We start from the raw sequence: 17,845 nt of genomic DNA on the forward strand, positions 1-17,845 counted from the left end.
TTGCCCAAAGCCACAGACGGGGACATGGAGTGACTGGTAGGGGACAGCTGTTGAGCCGAGTAGCAGATGTGTGGGGAAAAAGGCTGCGGCTTCGGTGAACAGAAGGTGATGGGAAAGGGAAGGAGCTGATGGAAGCTAAAATGGACGTTTGCGCGGGTGCTTGCCGGGGGAGGGAGCCTGTCTGTTCGCAGGGGAGTAGGATTTTGGCTTTTCTGCTCCCTGCCTTCCTGGCGGCGCGTGATATTGAATTATACTGTGGTGCGGAGGACGTTTTTGGGATGCATTTTAAAAGTTATGTCAAGGGCATTGAGAGCGTATGGGTAGGTGACCTCCATTGGCATTTGCATAAATCTAAATAAATAAAATAAAACGGAGAGGGGAAGGCAAGGACCGGCGGCTCTCCTCATTCTGGTGGCGTGTTTCCATCTCCCTCACACAATGCCGAGGAGCGAGAGGCGCAGAAGAGGGAGGTAGACATCTGGTTTCCCTTTCAAAAGTGTTGCCTGTTCTTTATTTATAAAGAAATTATTGTATTTAAAGCCAATGCTCATCTCTTGTACCAGCAGAAGAGCGGATAGATGGATAGATTAGAGGGAAGTGGGTTGTGCATATAAATGGGAGTTAATTTTCTGACTCTTTGGAGAAGTGAAACCTAGCTGAGAGCTGCGGGGTTGGAGGTTCCCAGGGGTCTTTTGCCTTCAAAAGCAGCAGGAGAGGTGCGTCTCCTGGCCGGAGGGACGCGGCGTTACGCCGTACCAGCTGGAGGGGCAGGCTCGAACGGAGAGCTGGCAGCGTCCCTCGGCGGGGACAGCTCTGTTATCGTTGGGTTTTTGGGATTTGCGCTTCCTGATCCCACCCGCGGCATTTCTGGTTGCCCCCGTGGCATGGCATGACTCCAGATGGGTTTAGTCTTGGCCGTGCGTCACCTCCAACAGGGATGGGAATGGGAAGGAGATAAATTGAAACACTAAATACACCCAGCAGGAACCAGCTGGAGCTGGTGGAAACCTCAAACGTTATACCTATAGAAGGAGAACACAATGTTTCATTTGTTTTGTTTTATTTCACAAGAAAAATCTTCACAGCCCAAACTGTCACTTTGGAAATAATTCATGGCTGAGGATTTCAACACCCACTCCAATGATATTTTATTCTGACCCTAAACAAAATCAATAGCTTTTTTTTTCCTCCTCCTTTTTCTTCTTCCGTGAGAAAACAGTATTTTTCAGCTCAGTGGAAGAAGAAAATAGATTCTGCCCAGTGTTGTTAAAAAGATATTATAACCAGTGTCTCTGGAAGTGTAAAAAGTCTGTGATCTAATAGGTCTGAAGCAATTTTGAAAGGCTGCTTTATTTAGGATAATGGAGAAGCAGCAGTAAACCTCATAATCTTCCCGGATAAAGAGTACGGCAGGAGGGTTCAGAGCTGCGCCTTTCTACTCTGGCTTCTTTTTGTTCACCTCTCAGAGCCGGGTTCGGAGCTGGGTGAGGCAGTGGTACCCACCGGCAGCCGGGGAGAGGGCTGTGATGCTCCCGCTTGCCAACTCGGGGGCACCGGCCGGGTACCGCTGAGGGGTTTGAGGGGGTCCCACTTTGGGTTTGGAAAGCCCCTGCGGAGGGGAGCGGGGCTCTGGGATGCAGAAGCATCTCTGGGAGCGTTTAGGGCAGTGAGGATGCGGGAGGGAGTGTCTTTGGCACCTGTGCCGCATCTTTTCATGTTCCCGACCTCTGAAAGCTGAGAGAAGCCTTCAGCAGCGTTGTTCCATTGGTTGCCCTTCTCGGGAATTACAGAAAATCTTGTTTGTCAGAAGGGAGGCAAAAAAAAAAAAAAAAAGGAGTCTGGTGAATTTTAAAATAAATTATAAATTATTTTTTTAATAAATTATGAATACATTTTCTCTGTCAGGATTCAAGACTCTGTGCTCTGATCAAAGAGTTTCTGAATATGTTCTCTTCCCCGCTTACTCAAAAGTAGATGTGTGCATTTCTGCTCCTGATTTTATTTTATTTTATTTTGATGAATTTTTTACTCCACCACCAACAAATACTTTGTTTGTTCTTGGCGGGCACCGAGGGAGAAAACTTTTGAAATCCTGCTCAAACACTTCACTTGCGATCAGGGTGAGCGCTACGAGGACGCTCTCTGCCGCCGCGGCCCCTCCGGCGCTGGGACGAGGAGCAGGAGGAGGCGACGGGGAAAGGGGTGTGGAGGAAAGGAGAGGATGGATGGAGCTGGTGCAGGGTGGGCTTGATGGGTACCGCCAGTCCTGATGCTACCAGAAGTGGCTTGTGGTAGGAAAGCAGTTTCTTGAAGGTCTCACCAAAGGTTTGATGCCTAAATCCTTTGAAGAAATGAGATCCAGCGAGTGACGCCACCTTACTGTGTGGTTTGCATCCTCTTGTCTCCGCGCCCAAGCTTTTGCGTGTCTGGGTTTTGCGTTCTTGCCAGATTCTGGCTCTGCGCTGGCTTTTGCTGGGGTGCAAGTAAGAGCCCAGCGCTTTCTCCTGCTGCCCAGCAGCCCGTCCTCGGGCCGTTGGCTGGACTGGATAAAACGGACTTTATTAGCCTTCCCTTCAGAGGATGACAGGGGCAATCACTCTTGTAGATTTTAATTAAAATGTTTAATTAAGCAGGCAGGAAAGTTAACGCTGATCCTGGCTGAGTCCCCAGACTCGGAGTTAGTGGGGGTGGGGAAGAGGAGGAGATTGGGATGGAAGAGACGCGTTAAGCTGCCCGTCAGTAACGTTATAGGACTTCTGTTCAGAGCGTGCAGGAAGGGCAGGAGACAACCGTGGTCACGGTGACACTTGTGCGTGGTGGATATTGATTTTGCTCTGGTGCCAGTTAGAGGGGGGTGGTGGCTTCCCCGGATCTCCTGCAGCTGTGGGCTGGTTCTTTGCCTTTTTCGTAGCGGTGACTCATCTTCAACCCGAGGTGCACTGCAACCCCCAGGTCCTTCTCAGCAGCTCTCCTTCTCAGCTCTTCCCTTCCTAGTCAGCACCGGTGCGTGGGATCATTCTGTCCCAGGTGCTGAGCTTGGCACTTTTCCTTGCTTAACGTCATAGATGCTCTTCAATATTTTGAAGAACTCAGCTATTCCCGTAAAAACAAAACCCTGAAGGGTGTCGAGGTTTGTAAAACTGATTTCCCATGTAGAAGTCCCAGGGACAACAGTGCCTAAAGTGGCAGAAGAGCCAAGGCAATGCCTCTGGGCTAATTGGCTACTGTTAATTGTGCTAGGACAAAGAGAAGATCAGCAAGCTAAGACCTGTCTGTGTTGGGTTTGGACTCTTTTTGCCCATTGCTTTGGAAGCACAAGTTTTCCATGCAAGTACATCCATGGCTTTAAAAAAGCATCAGAAACCAGTTCCTGAAATAGACTGTGGGGAAGGAAGGAGGGGAAAAAAAAATCATCAGTGCAATGTACAGCCTTTCTCCAGGGAGCAATTACCAGCCCGAGAAAAAGCTATTAGTGCTCCACTCCCTTCAACGTGTTTCCGTGCGTGTACATCCTCTGCAGCTCCTGTCCCGCTGGTCCCCTGGCAGCAGGTACAGGAGGAGCCACCAGCCTGGGAAAGGGCCACCTCCAGAAACCTCCCCCAAGAGCCTTCCTAAAGCCTTGCCCCATTCTGTCACCTCTCCTTAGGCTGAAAGGGAAGGGCGAGCCAGGAGAGCCCAATGAACGCAGGGAGCTGTTGGAGGTCTCCAGCCTTGCTCTCTTTTTACAACAGGCTTCTGCTGAAGCTCTCCTGCCACGCACCTTCTCTTGCTGCTCGGCATAAGAGTAATGCCAGCTCCTTTGACTCCTTGCAGTGTTTTTCTTCCCACTACAAAACTCTTTTTTTTTTTTTTTTTTTTTTTTTGTCTGAGTTCTACGGAGCAGCAGCGATACCCCTTGCTCCCGGCCCTTTTGGTTGGGGCTATCCTCACCTTGCTCCTGAGATATTTCCACCACAAAGCACCACTCTTTCTCGCCATGCATGTTGTTAACTTCACTAATACCTAGTAGGATTCAAGCTATTTTCTTTATTTCTAAGTGTTGTCCCTTAAGAGATGCTCTGTCCTCTCATATCTTATCCTTTAAAGGTGTGGTGTCAGAGCCCCTTCTCATTCTTTCAAGTTTTTGGGGAGGGTTGGGCTTTGGGACTCCCATGTTACTGGCTGTGGGGTGAGTTCTCAGTTTGAGGGTCGTAGTTGTAACTTCAGGGCTGGTGGCCAGGATTATTGAGAAGCTGAGAAGCCTCTCTGTAGTAGTAGTAATAATAATAATCTGTGAGAAGCTGAGATTGCAGGGGAATAGGATGACTGAGAGGACTGGAGTTACCAGCTGGAGAGTGATGCGGTCTTGTTATCCAGTTAACACCTTGCAGAGCTGGGGAATATTTAACTGTGGCTAGCAGGAGCCCCAGGGTGGGTGGCCGAGGACTTTACAGCTAGCAGTTTGGTGTGAAAAGCCAGGGTTCACCCTGAGCTGAGGATGCCAACCGCTGCCGCCGGTTCCCTGGTTAGCGTCGGTGCTGAGGTCAGCCGTCTCCATCTCAGAGGCAGGCTCCTCCGCTTCCCCTCTCCGTGGTGATCGCTGACGTGTTTATTTCTCTGATTAATGAACTCTGCAAATTAACCCCCACGCTGCTCTATAATTGCTATTAAGGCTTCAAAAATCACTTAAGAGTTTCCGGTGCTTGCGAGCCCATTCCGTTCGGCTGGCCAGCGTGGCGTGCTGATTGCAGGGAGATAGAGCCCGTCTCCTGACCTCCACGTTTACAATTAATTATTGCATTCAGCACCCAAATTACCCCCGGTCTCCACGTGCTCAGCTTTATCTCTCTGCACACACAGACTTGGCTTTTAATTAAAGGCCCTTCAAATTAAATGAAAACAAATTCAATTATTGCCTCTCGTTGGAACAGCTCGCCGCAGTCTCCTGGCTGTACTTCTTCTATGGAGGACCTGAGGAGCATTAGTCTCCCGTAATCCAGTCTAACTAAATTTGCCTGGTCTGCTGTTTTCCTTATCATTGGTTGAGCTGTTCTCTCGCCGACGGGTCAGGCGTGGGCTTGACATGCAGAGGAAGCTGAGTTTTAAATGGTATTGCCTTCTCTTGTCTGCATCTTCATATCATTGCCCTTCAAGGAGAAGACGCTCTTGTATGCTGTGGAGGGGTGGGACCATGATCATTAGTCTTCATTTGGGCTGCAGTGGAAGGTAGAGGACCCCCAAAACGAGAGTTTGGCCTCCTTGCTGCTGAATGCCTGACTGCCAGGTGGTGGGATGGTCCCTCACCCAAGAGGACTGTGGTGTTCAGAGCTGTGCCTTCAAGTGTGAAGTTTTTTGACCCAGATCTTTTCAAATGGAGAAGTGTCTCATGGGAACCAGGGTAAAAATTTTCCAGAAGTGTGTTGTGACTTCTGTGGTTGTAGCTGGGAAAGCGTCAGGAGTTAGCACTCTTTTTGATGGCCTGCGACATGGCAAAAAACCAAATGATTGAGAAGGTTTCACAGAAGGTGGGAGAGCTTGACTCAAACAGGTTTCATCTCGGAAGAGCTTGGCTCGAACAGGAGCTCTTGGCTGGAGATGAGCTTCCTTTACCCCAAATAGTGCCTTCCAACTCTTAGATGCCTTTTCATGTGATGTTCTTGCCTCCCCCCTGCATCTGCAGCCCTCCAGCCAGAGTTTCTTAGCTAGCAAAGCATCTGTCTGTCCCACACTCTAGCGATTCCCTAAAAAGTCCTTGTTCTTCCATGCGAAGGAGAGAGAGAATGTGGCTCTGGCACCGCTCTGCCGAGTCGCTCGGTCCCAGTTATTATTTTTTTTCTCCCTTTGCGGAGTTTGTGCCATCATCTGTGCTGGCAGGAGCTGGCAGCAGGGACCAGCTCCAGCCTCGCTGGTGCAGAGGGGGAAACCATCCAGCACGCGGAGGAGGGGAAACCAAAGTCATCAAGCGTGCCCAAAAACCAGAAGGATAATGAACACCTGGGGTAAGACTCTCTGGTGGTGTAAATCAGCGAAAGCTCCGCAGCATTTTGCCAAACAACATCAGCGGATGATCAGCCTCATTAGCTTCACTTCTGGGAAACCTTTCCCTGGCTCGTGGGGGCAGCCTGGGGAGGGGTGGGCGGTGGGTGAGGGCACGGGCAGCAGTACCACGGAGGGATGCTCCACCGGCGCGGTTCCAAAAACGCCGGCCTGTGCTTTGCGGAGCAGCCAGACTCCTCATAACTCCCCCGCCGTGCCGAGCCTTTCGATGCGCCGCTCTGCATGGTAATAACACGAGATTATATTGCTCTTTAAAAGGCCGCAGCAATCTCTTTTATTTTTGCTGGCGGCCAAGCACGGCTGCCTTGCAGTGATTGAAGGTTAGGCTGCTGTGACCACCGGCTTCCCGCCTGGAGGGCAGCCCGCCTGCTCCCCAGTGCTGGTCCACGGCTTTCCTCTTCATCTGGTCTCTGCCGGGAGGTTCCCCGTGTCCCTTGCTCGCGACCGGGCGCCCTGCTCGCTCGGGACGCGATGCCACCAGGGCCACCACCACGGTGACATCTCTTTTCCCAGGTCTGCGCTGGTCGTGGATGGAGGGTGGCAGCCCCTCCTTCCCATCCAAACTGGGCTGCACACTGGAAGTGGGATGCTTCCCAGCATATCCAGCCTCAGCTTGGGGGAGGGAGCATCCTGCAGCACCTCCTCAGAGGCCACCTCCCTTGTCTCTGACCAGTGGGAGAGTTTCAAAGCCAGGCATTGCTTTGTGGGGATTTTTTTTTTAGTCTACCACCCGGTGTTAGGGCAATTATTAGTCTGGAGCAGTCGTGGAGGATTTTCTGCTTCAGTTCACGAGTTCCCCCTTGCTGCACAAACACTCTGGTGAGGAACTGATTTTCTCTGTGATGTTCCCGCAGCCGCTGCGACGTCAGCTCGGTGTCTGGGCTATCGAAATGAATGTCTCTTCCCCATCAAAGCCATCTGGAGTGCTTTAATAACACGGGGTGAGATCCCAAGGTAACGCCGCCGCTGCGGCCGAGGATTAAGATAGGACGTCGGGGTCTGTGTCCGAGAGAATCGTGTTTTCCCCTACCCACAGCGTTTTTCCATCAGCGGATCTCAAGGCGCCTTAATCCTCGCCGCCCGCCCGCGAGGCACGAGGAGGTTACCATCCTCCGGCTGCAGCCGGGGGAAAATGAGGCACAAGGGGAGAAATCGCTTGCCTGGAAATGAGAGAAGTCCCGACTCCTGTCCGCTCTGCGCCAGCCCTTTGCTTTTCGTTAAATAAATGCGGGATAGGGCTGCGCTGCGTGGTGGGAAGCCCAGGAGTGTTGATGCAGCGCGGGGAGATGCCTTTATGAGGCTTTTATTTCTGGAAGTTTGCAGTGGGTGGAAGAAACACAAAGGTCTGAGTTCAGGTTTGACTACGGTCGAGTGCTTTTTACATGCGGAGGGGGAAAAAATAAAATTGAGATCTTTTGGAAAGGGTTTGTTTTGGGCACGCGTTTGCCTTGAGAGGCCCATTGCTGAGCGCGAGCCTGCGCTTTGCGGCGCAGTGATGGCAAAGTGTGGTTTATGGGGCTAATGGAGCAAATTTGTCACTGGAGCAAGGAGGTGTGACTCTGCTCAAGTTGGCAAATTGTCCCCCTGTTTCTGCAGACAGCTGGTTTTTTTTTTCCTTTTCTTTTTTCCCCCCTTTCCTCCGCCATCCATCATCATTCAGCGCTTGCTGCAGTGATTTCCCCAAAGCCATCTATCCCGAGGCAGTGCCGGTACCGCGTGGGCTTCGGCGTGATGGGTTTGTTTGTTCTTGGAAAGCTATAAATACCGCTGAAGTAATGGCTTAGAGGACGGAGCTGGGCCTTTTTTGAGTGTCTTGGTTCCAGGGGGCTGAAACCTAATTAAAAACTTAAATAAATCACTGAGCTGGTTCGATGCTGTGAAAGGAGTGAAGGTGTTGGGCAGGGTTTTACTCCGCGGCAGCATCCTAGCCAGTTTCTACATCCCATCTTATATCCTCAGCATCCCTTGCCCCAAATAAAGCAGGGGAGGGCTGAGAGTATTCTAAGGAGGAGAAAAGTTTAGTGATTGCAATATATAATTTGGTTCCCACTTGGTATTTTATTAAAAATTAAGCGTTGTAGGTCTGTGGGTGCTAGGGTCCCCAAAGAGAAGCTGTGGATGGGAGATGCCGGAGGATAACCTGCCCGCAGTCTGGATGTTCTTACGCCAGCGGTACCAAAGCACCCTCTTTATATTGAAGATACCATCTCGGAGGTTAGAAACAAAAATCACTTGACTTATTTCATCAACCCTTCATGGCAGGTAAGGAGCTGGCTTTGTGGGATGGTTTGGCCGGACTCTGCTGCGAATGCTGACAATGGGCACATAGGAAAGGGAAAATGGAGATGACAAAATGGTGAAGAGTCTGAATTCCCTGCATATTTTATTTGTAGTGAAGGGCCCGATCCGCTCGGGATGGGCAGGGGGTTGCGTAGCCCGGGGCGTGGGTTTTCCAAGCCGTCTGGAGGTTCTGCCGTTGAGGTCAGCTGGAGATTAGTGTGGGTGTACTTGAGAAACGTTGCTCTTCTTGGCCTCCTTTCGCCATCTCATAGCTCTTTCTGCTGAGGACAGAGCAGCTTGCTAAGGAGTGAGAAATAACTTATGAACCCAGAGGATGGCACTGTCTCCGCTGCTGGAGAAAGAGAATATGGGTGTAAAAAGCTGGTTTTAGGCTCCTCTCGGCTGATTGACTTTTTTTCCCCACCGGAGAGCAGAAGCTAATTGTTATTTGTCATCATCTCCATCCCTTGCTTTGTTAGCAGAGAAGAGCAGGTGGACACAAGATGGATAGATCTGTGGTGCACCTTTGGAGACGCGCAGCTCTGAAGGCATTTTTGCTGTGAGAGATGGTGGTTACACAAGGAGTTTGGCTTTTTCCTTCCTCCCAGGAAGCTGGCAGCATAGTCCACAGCTGTGTAGTGAAGCAGGGAAGAAGGAGAGATAAGACGGAGGGAGCGCGGTGGCCGGGAATGAGTTAGACCTGTAATAGAGCATCTCCCTTGAAAGAGGCTGTTACTGAAAATCCTTGGCTGTTGTAATGCACCATGAGGCAGTGGAAAATCTTCCCAGTGGGCCCAAACTCTAGATTGTTTGTTTTTTTTTTTTTTTTTGTTTTGTTTTTTCCCCTGCCCAACCTGAATGCTGCCCAAGACATGGCTGAGGTTAAATCTTTCCTTTTCATCCCCGTCTTCTGTGAAGACTGAACGACTTGGCTAAGTGTGATTGGAGCAGTTTGTTTTTAAGCTCCACATAAGCGCCATGCTGGATTTATAGGGTTTTCATTCTTTCTGAATCGACCCGCTGGGAGCCATTAAACTTTTATTGCTCTCTGCAGTTGCCTGGCCGGAGCGGGATAGAGCGGCCCCGCTGCTGGAAGTGCTCTGTCTTCGGCTGCTAGGGTTGTGTTGGAGAAGAGGGGGGCGTTTTATAGTGTGGGGAAGGCAAAACATGGATGCTGTAGCCTGAGCTACCTGTCATGAGACTCTCTTGGCACAGGGAGAGAGAAGAATCTCCTGGGGAGGCCGTTTTTCTCATCATGAAATACGTTTTCAGGATGGATGAGTGCCTTGTTTGGGTGCTGGTCCCTCTCCAGCAATGCTGAGGCTGGATGCTTGGCTTGTAGGTGGCTAAAGCTAAGGGAGATGTTTCCTACCCAAGAGAGAAGGGACCAAGCTAGGAGCAGAGCTAGACTAAACCCAGAAAGTGGTCCCTGACCTCGGTCTCTTGGGTCTTAGCTGCTGTTCCTCAAATGCAGCGGCTGAAAAAGTTTCTGGTAGGAATTTGTTTTGGCATTGCATCCTGTGGCTCCTGTCACACTCTTCCCCACTGCACCCAGACCTTCATCACCATGGGCTTTCTCTCCAGCAAGGCACTGGTACAAGAGAAAATGGTGTTTCTGGATTTTTCTTTTTTGGCTGAACTTTCTGCAAGCTTTTCCTTGGGTTCCCACGAGAGGCCTCCTTCAAGCTTGAGTGCGTTGGGTCAGGGATCAACCACCCCTGGGGCTGCAGTGTTGAAGCAGAAACCTCGGGCAACTGGAGTTCTGCAAACGATGGTTGAGCAGACCTGGGGTGGACGCTTTCCCCCCATGAAAGAGGGTTTGTATTATCCTCTTGTATTCCAAGAAGGCCAGACTGGGGTACTTCTGCCGGCATGTTTTCTAATTTAATTACTTATCCTTGTCTCAAATTGTTTATGGTACACTAGGCTATTAAATGTGCCATAAGCAAATGGCTCTTGAAAGAGGAAGAGGATTTATTTGTTTTAGCAACCACTCCAACAAAAGTCTATTTCCTCAGCTAATTAAGATTCCATTCGCTAATTTAAATGTTATGCTAATTAAAGCATAATTCTGAAACTGTAAAAAGGAACTTTAAAAAACGGGAAAAAAGAAAGAAGCAGCAAGTAAGAAAGAAAACTGGTTGGCCTTTAGGAATTATATTAAATTTATTGTGTTGTTGTAACAATGGTGAGCAGAGTAATTATTTCATTTGCCTCTCATGTGCAATTCATGCTGTTGCTTTTATTCATTTTCCCCCCATTCTCGCACTTCGTCTCATTAACACCCGGTCTCTCCCCTCTAATGGGCATCATCCTGCGACGGTTTAAGATGAATTGCGAGCGTGATCCGTGTGTTTCTGGGAGAAGGGCCACACGGAGAGTACTTGAGCTTGTTTGTCTTCCAGCCCAAGCTGAGACAACGCTCTGCGGCCAAACTTGCTTGCAGAGTTACACTGTGCTCGCTTTAATTAAAATATAAATAATCTGGTTTTGGGAAGGAGAAAAAAAGCAAGAGTAAAAGGAGCAAGGTCTGTTTTGGTTTGTGTTTTCTTTATTGAATCTTGCTAGATGGGCGGAGACTGGGTCTGGCTCCCATTCTCAGTTCACCCATCTGGTCCTTACCGTGTAACTTAGAAAAGGGTGTCACTGGGCTCTTAAAAAGCAGTTTTAATTCTCTAGAGACTCTGGTAAGAGTGTTGAGATGAGACTTAAATACTCCAGGGAGCAGGGGGAAACTTCATTCAAAGTAGGGAAACTGGACTTGCTGTTGTCGTGTTGGCTGTCGGTTGAATGCCAAGTGCGAGAGGTCCATTGCCCGCCTTCCATCTGGTTGACCTCACTGAGGTTTGTCACCCACTGAGGACTGGTGTGGCCCTGGGACAGCCTGGGAGATGTCAGGCTGTGGCTCGAGATGGGCATCAGAACTACAGCCTGAGCATCACCTCTTTGCTTTGATTTTTGCCTCGCCAGCATCGCCCGGTCCAGGGTAGCCACGGGCGAGACTCTGACGTTTGCTGGAGCCTCCGGAGGCCGTGATGAAAGGGCAGAGCTGTCTATGAAGTGTGGAGAAACTGAGTTATGGAGAGCAAGTGTGTGCCTGTACTGGAAAGGAGATAATAAAAGGAGAAGGGAGAGGTGAAAGATGGGAGTAAGGAGGCCTGTCTGGGAGGAGCAAGCTGTGAGCACCAACAAAATGGAGGTTGTAGCAGCCCCAGTTTTATCCCCCTGTACGTGCTCCTCGCAGTCAGACTCCCTGCCTTCCTCCTTGCCCCCCAACACCAGCCCTGGGGTGCGGGAGCTGCCCTGGCTGTCGTGGCTTCTCCCACTCCTGACAGCTCCGTCTTGAGGGAGAGGATTTGCAGAAAGTTGCAGTGTTGTCTTGCTGTGTTAATATTATTAATAATGAAAACCAGGCAGGAGTTTATTATTTTGCTTCAATTTATGCATTTGGGATTTTTAAGAGGAAACAAATTAGGATTCTCTGATGAGCCCTCCAGCTCCCAGCAGCTTTGGGAAACACTTGCCACAAACTGCATTCGGTCTGCAGCCAATGCCTTTGTGTGTGGTCCTGATAAATAAATAAATTTGGGCCATGCTTTAAAAACTGGCGTGATTCCTTCTCTCCCTCCTCTTCTCCCTCTGCAGCCGTCATCCTGCTTGCTGCCAGCACCTCGCCTGGCAGGCTGAGTCCTGTGGTGGTGGAGGTTGGACTGGAGGAAACTGGAGTTGGTAGAAAAGCCAGTGTGAAACTCACGGCAGGGCTGGTTGGCTTTCTGCTTGGGTGCAGAGCTGTGGGATGTTGCCTGCATCCGCTTGCTGTGGTGCTTTAGATGCTCCCAGTCGTAGGCATCTTTAGGGGGTTGCATCATATCTGTAGAGGGATTGGTGTCTGTTCCTGGGGCAGCAGCTGGCTCAAACCCTTTCCAAACACCAGCTCTTGTGTCCATCCCTAGCTTCTCCCTGCAGCTGTGCTCCAGCTGTGGAGCATCTCCTCTCCATCCCAGCTCAGCCCCGTTGCGCGCTGCTGAGCCGGGTCCCTCGGTCTGGCCCCTCGAGCAGCACCTGCTGTTCCTGTCCTAGTCCGCAGATATATTTAAACTTTGATCTTGATGGGAAGTGACTGGTAATACATTAAAGCCATATGTTTTAGATGGAACGGCGAGGACGTGTAAGCTCAGTGATATTCACATCTAGAGAGAGCTGGGAACTTGTAGTGCCACCCACGCTTGGTATTTCTGCTAGCTCTGCGAGGCTTACACAGCTGTGGAAGGCAGAGTGGGAGCAAGATCTTCTGCTTAAGGGATTTTGCAGAGAGAGATGGATTAGATAGATTTGATGGAAACTGATAGTTTATGAAAATGAATTCACCTGCATCTCAATTTGGTTCTTGATGCCAGGAGAGAAAATAGAGAAGAAAAAAAAAAAGAAAAGGCAAGAGGAGGAGAGAAAAAAAAAAAAACAAACAATCCAAAGTTAATTAAAGTGCGATTTTCGTGTGCTGTGCTGGACCGCTTTCGTTTTAACTGTTTAGCAAGTGGCATCTCTTCATGTCAGCTTGCCAGAGAGGAGCAAGCAAAGCGATGCCGCATCTCAGGATCTCTCTTCATCTCCTTTGGCTGCCTAATCGTCAGCTTAGGAGAATGAAGTGGGACTGTGTCAAAGGAAGTGAGGAGAACTCTATTGGCCATGGGTACTTGGCAGCATGAAAAAAAATGTGCTTACGATGGCTGCGTCAATCTCTGAGGCTATCGGAAGTATCCTGCCAGGAGCTGAATGTAGTACTGCTAATTCAGCACCCAGCTGGAGGATTCTGCCGTCTCCGCTGGCTGTCACGCTTTTCCGTCATGTTTGGCCACTGGGAGCTTTGGGGAGGGGGAGCCAGATGTTGGGTAGGAATCATAAAAACCTCCCTTTTCAAACTTCCCTGGGTCACCGGGAACATGGCAAAGCAAAACACAGGCGTTTCTGTTGGAGACAGAGCGGTCAGGGAGGACTGCAGGGGACTTTCCTCCCAAAGTCATGTAACGAGCTTTGCACACCTGAGGAGGGAAGTAGGACCGTCTCCATTTTGAAGAGCGCAGGAAGAATCACGACCTGCTTTTCAAAGGCTTTTTGTTTGCAAAGGTACCCCTGCCTTTGGAGTGCCGTCAGGGCGCAGGCAAGGATTTGTGGTGAGGATCCAGGTGGCCGTTGGACCTCGGTTCACGTAGTTTCCAGGTGACAGGGCTGTTGGGACAGCCTTTTTCCTTGGTCTGGGGGCTCAAGCCGGGCCTTTCCTTTCTTTCCTGGGATGGAAACCCCACCAGCAGCTTCCCATCCTGGGGAGCTAATATACCTTGGTGGTGGAATCCTGTTGGCAGGGCAATGAAGGCTGAGTAGGTGCCTGGAGTACCATCAGAGCAGCGAGGTCCAGGAGCTGAACCGTGTTCTTCGTTGCCGTCTATCGATACGCTTATCGCTAAATAACTGTTGGCGTGGATAGGCACAGGCAGCTCCTCAAACTCCTCATGACCTCAGGCAAATCACTTCATCTCTGTGCTTTGGTTCCTGCATCTAGACAACAGGAATAATAATCCTTGTTTTCTCTCAGCCTGTGTCATGCTCTCAATATAAATACGAACTCCTTTGGGCAAGAAGTGTCTCTGGGAACGCGTGAGGAATAGCGAGTGCTTGGAGGTGGCGTTAGGTGTATGAGCTGCGCGCAGCTCCAGAGAGGGTTTTTCAAAGGAGGACAGGAGGGGAAAAAAAAACCCCATGGAAAGTTTACGACCAAGTGTGTGGGTAAATTGAGGCATGCAAGTCTCGCCTCGGAGCGCGAGGGGCACGTCTCTGCCTGGTTAGTTTATCAAAGAGACGTTAAGAGGTGATTTGGTTGTGGTCTACGCAAGTTGCCGAAAATAGACAGGTCTTTAGTCTAGCAGTGAAGAGCGTCTCAGGATCCAGTGTTGGAAGGTGAAGCTGGACTCATTTACAACAGAAGTGGCATCCAATTTTTGAAGAGAGGGTGTAATTATTCATTGCAACGACTTACTCCGGCTGGGCTGCCGTAACCGGTAAGCTTTACGCTTAAGGAAGAAGGTTTTTGAGAGGCTTTCAGGAGCTTGTGCAGGACCCTGGCATCCACTGGGATGGGGACGGTGTGGTCCCATGCTGGCTGCTCGCCTACAGAAAGCCAGGGCTTGCTCGGGTGGGGGCTTCACTCCAGTTTGGGTGTCGGCACAGTGCTTGGGGGGGTCCCCAGGTGCACGGAGCAATAGCGGATGCATTAAGCACTAATCACTGCCAGGCCTCCAGGGATCAGGAGAGTCATTGTGCTTTTTTTTTCCCTCCCTCTTTAAAAAGAGCTCTTAAAAATCAATATAAATAAATAAAGAGGCCATAAATCTAGGGAGACACCTGCAGCTCCCTCCGGACCCCCCTGCTTGGTGGGGATGGGTAGGAAGGGTGACAGAGTGTTGACCTGCCCGAGATGGATGGGAAGATGATGGATCGGTGCTGGGGTGGCCAGCGTGCCCTCCAAGGCTGCAGCAAATGGGACTTGAGGAGGATGTTTGCGCTGGTGAAGGGGTGCAGCGTGTATGGTTCGTGTCTGCTTTAAGATATAGGAGATCCCCAGCTGGCTGCTCACCAGGAGAAAAGCCTGGCTAAATGCTCATTTGGAGGTAGAGGCTAGGGATTGCTTGGAAAACAAGACCAAGCCAAGGCAGACCTGAGTAGCAGCCGCTTGTCTTTGCTCCCCCATAACTCATCTGGTTGGATTTGCTTTTGCAGTGCCTGAGCTTGCAGCTTTGGGGGCACGCGTTACTCCCAGACTAATTTATTTGTGCTGAATAGCATCGCCTGCCTTTGGCACAGGCGGGTGGAAGTGACGGGCACGTTTCTGTAGGGAGACCCATCCAAGCTTCCTCTCGTTTCTCTCCGCTCCTCGGCCGGAAGGATGTTTTCATGGGAATGGATTTGGAAGCATCCTACCTGTCTCTGGGAATTTGGGGTTAATAGTGAAGTGCATTGCCCTGCTGTTGAAAGCTAAACTAGGAAATCGCAGATTAATTGTGAAACGCAGTGCAGCGGGTCGTTTCCATGCTCCTTCATCCACGGCTGATGGTACAAAGCAGTTAAAGCCCTTCCCGAGGGGTGATATATTCTCATAAAACAGAAGATGCTGTGCGTGCCCCTTCCTGCCCTGGCTGAACAAATACTGTCTTGGGCAAATAAAACACATGAGCAGGCTGACATATGCAGCGATACCCTTTACCGGAACAACCTGTCCTCATCCCTGTAGCCTGCGGCTGAGAAGCAGCTCTGCCTTGGCAAGAGGCCTTCCGAGGGGGAAATATTTACGCGTGGCATCTCCAAATTTATAGCAGTGGGTGCTTGGGGTGTCTCTACTGGCCAGCCCTTGCTGGGTCCCTGGGAGGAGAACTCATCCCTCCGCGCACCCAGCGTGATCTCGGCTCGTGGCGGGGCTCTCCTGCTCCCCTCCGCTCCCCCTTCCCGCTCGAGGGAGGCTGTTTGTCCGTCTCCGGCGTGGAGGATCCTTCCCGGGCTGGCGGCTGCCTGCCTTTGCAGCGAGCACTGTGCTACTTGGTAATCACAGGCTGTTAGCAGCCTGCGGAGGGTAGTCCAGCTCAACACCAACACTGCAAGGAGAGATAATGGTAAATAACCAGCAGCTATTGGGGAAGGTTGAAGTAAAATAAATGGATTCAATTTTCAGTCCTTTTTTTCTTTCTTTTTTTTTTTTTTTTTTTTTTTCTCCTCTGCTCCATCCTATCTTCCAGCGTGACAGCTCGGGCTGGTGCAACCTCAGCAGGGCTGGAGAGCCCTGCACCCAAACTGGGGGTGCCCTGGTCTTTCACCTGGGGTCTCCTGTCCTGGGTTTCAAGTTTTTAAGTGTTGAGGGGGAGGCAAAAGAAGCAATCTGGCTTCTTGTCAAAGGATAAGATGGGAAGGAAAACGCCTGATTGCTGCTAAGTGGATGGAGGAGGGGAAAGGGGGCTCAAAACGTCTCCTACCATCTTAAATAAATCTTTTCCCTAGTCTTGCTACCCACACATCAACAAAATGTGTTTTCAACCTGTTCTTTCTCTATCCTTGATGTCACAGCGGCAGGATTTGCGAGAAGTCCTCGTGGGCTGTTGATGGAAGCGTGGCGGTGGGAAGGGAAGGGTCCCCGTGCCTCGCGGGGGCCGTGGGAATCGCTCCGGGTGCTGCTCACCAACCTGTGCTTGCGGCTTCGAAATCAGCCTGGTAAAACCGTCATCGTTTCCCACCTTGCGCCGCATCCTTGTCAAAACAGAAATGTTTCTAGCAGGACCTCATCCAGGACTTAAATACCTCCAGAAATTCCTCTGCAGCAGCTCGCTTTTCTGTTTTACATCCAAAAGCTCTGCTGTCAAGCTGCTTTTCTTCCTTCTCGGCGCCTCTTTCTCATTACTGCCCGCTGGTTTCGAGGAAATGGATGCAATCCTGATTGCTCTGATGATATTTTTCTGTCAAGCCCTGGGATTGTGTGTGCCTGGCAGGGAACGTTGTGGGGTAGCTGGCCTTCAGTTGGCATAGGAGAGGGGAGGCTCTGGACCCTCTTGTCCTTTGCAAAGTGTTTCTGAGGCCAGGCTGAGGTGCTGTGAATGATTTGGGTGCTGAGGCTGGGTGCCGTCGGGGATCTCTGGAGCCCCGGGTGCCCGCAGGTGTCCCGCCAGCCCCTTCCAGCTCTGCTGTGTTTCCCGAGACTCAAGAATGACAAATATGCAAAGCACAGTTTAATTAAACACGGCGTGCTCTGGCTCGTTAAGCGGTTGCTCGGAGTAAAGAGGAAGCCTTGCTGACAGCCCTATCAGCCTGGCCCCTGAAGCGTCGCTGGCAGGAGCCGAGGCCGAGGAGATGACTCACGGCCGAGCACAGCGTGACAGCGAGCGTGTTTCCGACACCGCGCCGGGCTGCTTCCCCGCCGCGTGTGCCGAGCAGGGAGGCAGAGCATCCGCAGCCCCTCTCCCCGGCACGCGCTTGGTGCTGCGTCCCGCTCGGCTATCCGGACAAGAAACAAAATGAATGTCCGTTTTACATCTCCGCGTGCGCCTGCGGGCTCTTTGAGCTCCGATTGCAAGCAACGTGCTGTCCGCTTTTCCGCGTTTTGCAAAAGCATGTCAGATTTCCTTGGAAACTTCTAAAATTTGCCGTCCTCGGCGTGAATCCTTAGCGGGGCTGAGGACGCGGAGTGCCGCAGAACGGGATTGTTGCCGGTGAGCCGCGGTGTTGCCGTGTCCGTATCTGGGTGTTGTTTGGAGGGGGCTTTTGGCAGAGAGGCTGCCCGGGTGGTACCCACCACCAAGGAGTCCCCAAGGGAGAGCTGCCTGCAGGGGCATCATCCCTATTGCAAGAGGTTTGCCTGGATGCGGGGCTCTGCCAGAGATGCATGGTGATACCTGCCTTCAAAAAGACTGGACAGCAGTCGGTAAATCAAACAGCATAGGGGAATCTTCTCAAACAGCAAGGTCGCCTCCGAAAACGGGCAAGATGAAGAGGCTCT

General features: G+C 50.9%; 1 protein-coding gene across 3 annotated transcripts in view; it reads left to right on the top strand.

The window, feature by feature from the left end:
* The window catches only part of OPCML (opioid binding protein/cell adhesion molecule like), a 265,593-nt gene that overhangs the window by 18,447 nt on the left and 229,301 nt on the right, over positions 1-17,845 (top strand). The window contains exon 1 of one of the 3 annotated variants that reach the window (XM_086765992.1): positions 6,959-6,977. The exons of the other annotated variants lie outside the window; for them this stretch is intronic. The gene's annotated coding sequence lies outside the window, so the exon portion shown is untranslated. Of the gene's footprint in view, positions 1-6,958; positions 6,978-17,845 lie in introns of those variants that run through there. 3 annotated transcript variants of the gene reach the window in all.

The sequence above is a fragment of the Chlamydotis macqueenii genome, chromosome 24 (assembly GCF_036417535.1).
Source record: "Chlamydotis macqueenii isolate bChlMac1 chromosome 24, bChlMac1.mat, whole genome shotgun sequence".
NCBI classification, from domain to species: Eukaryota; Metazoa; Chordata; class Aves; order Otidiformes; family Otididae; genus Chlamydotis; species Chlamydotis macqueenii.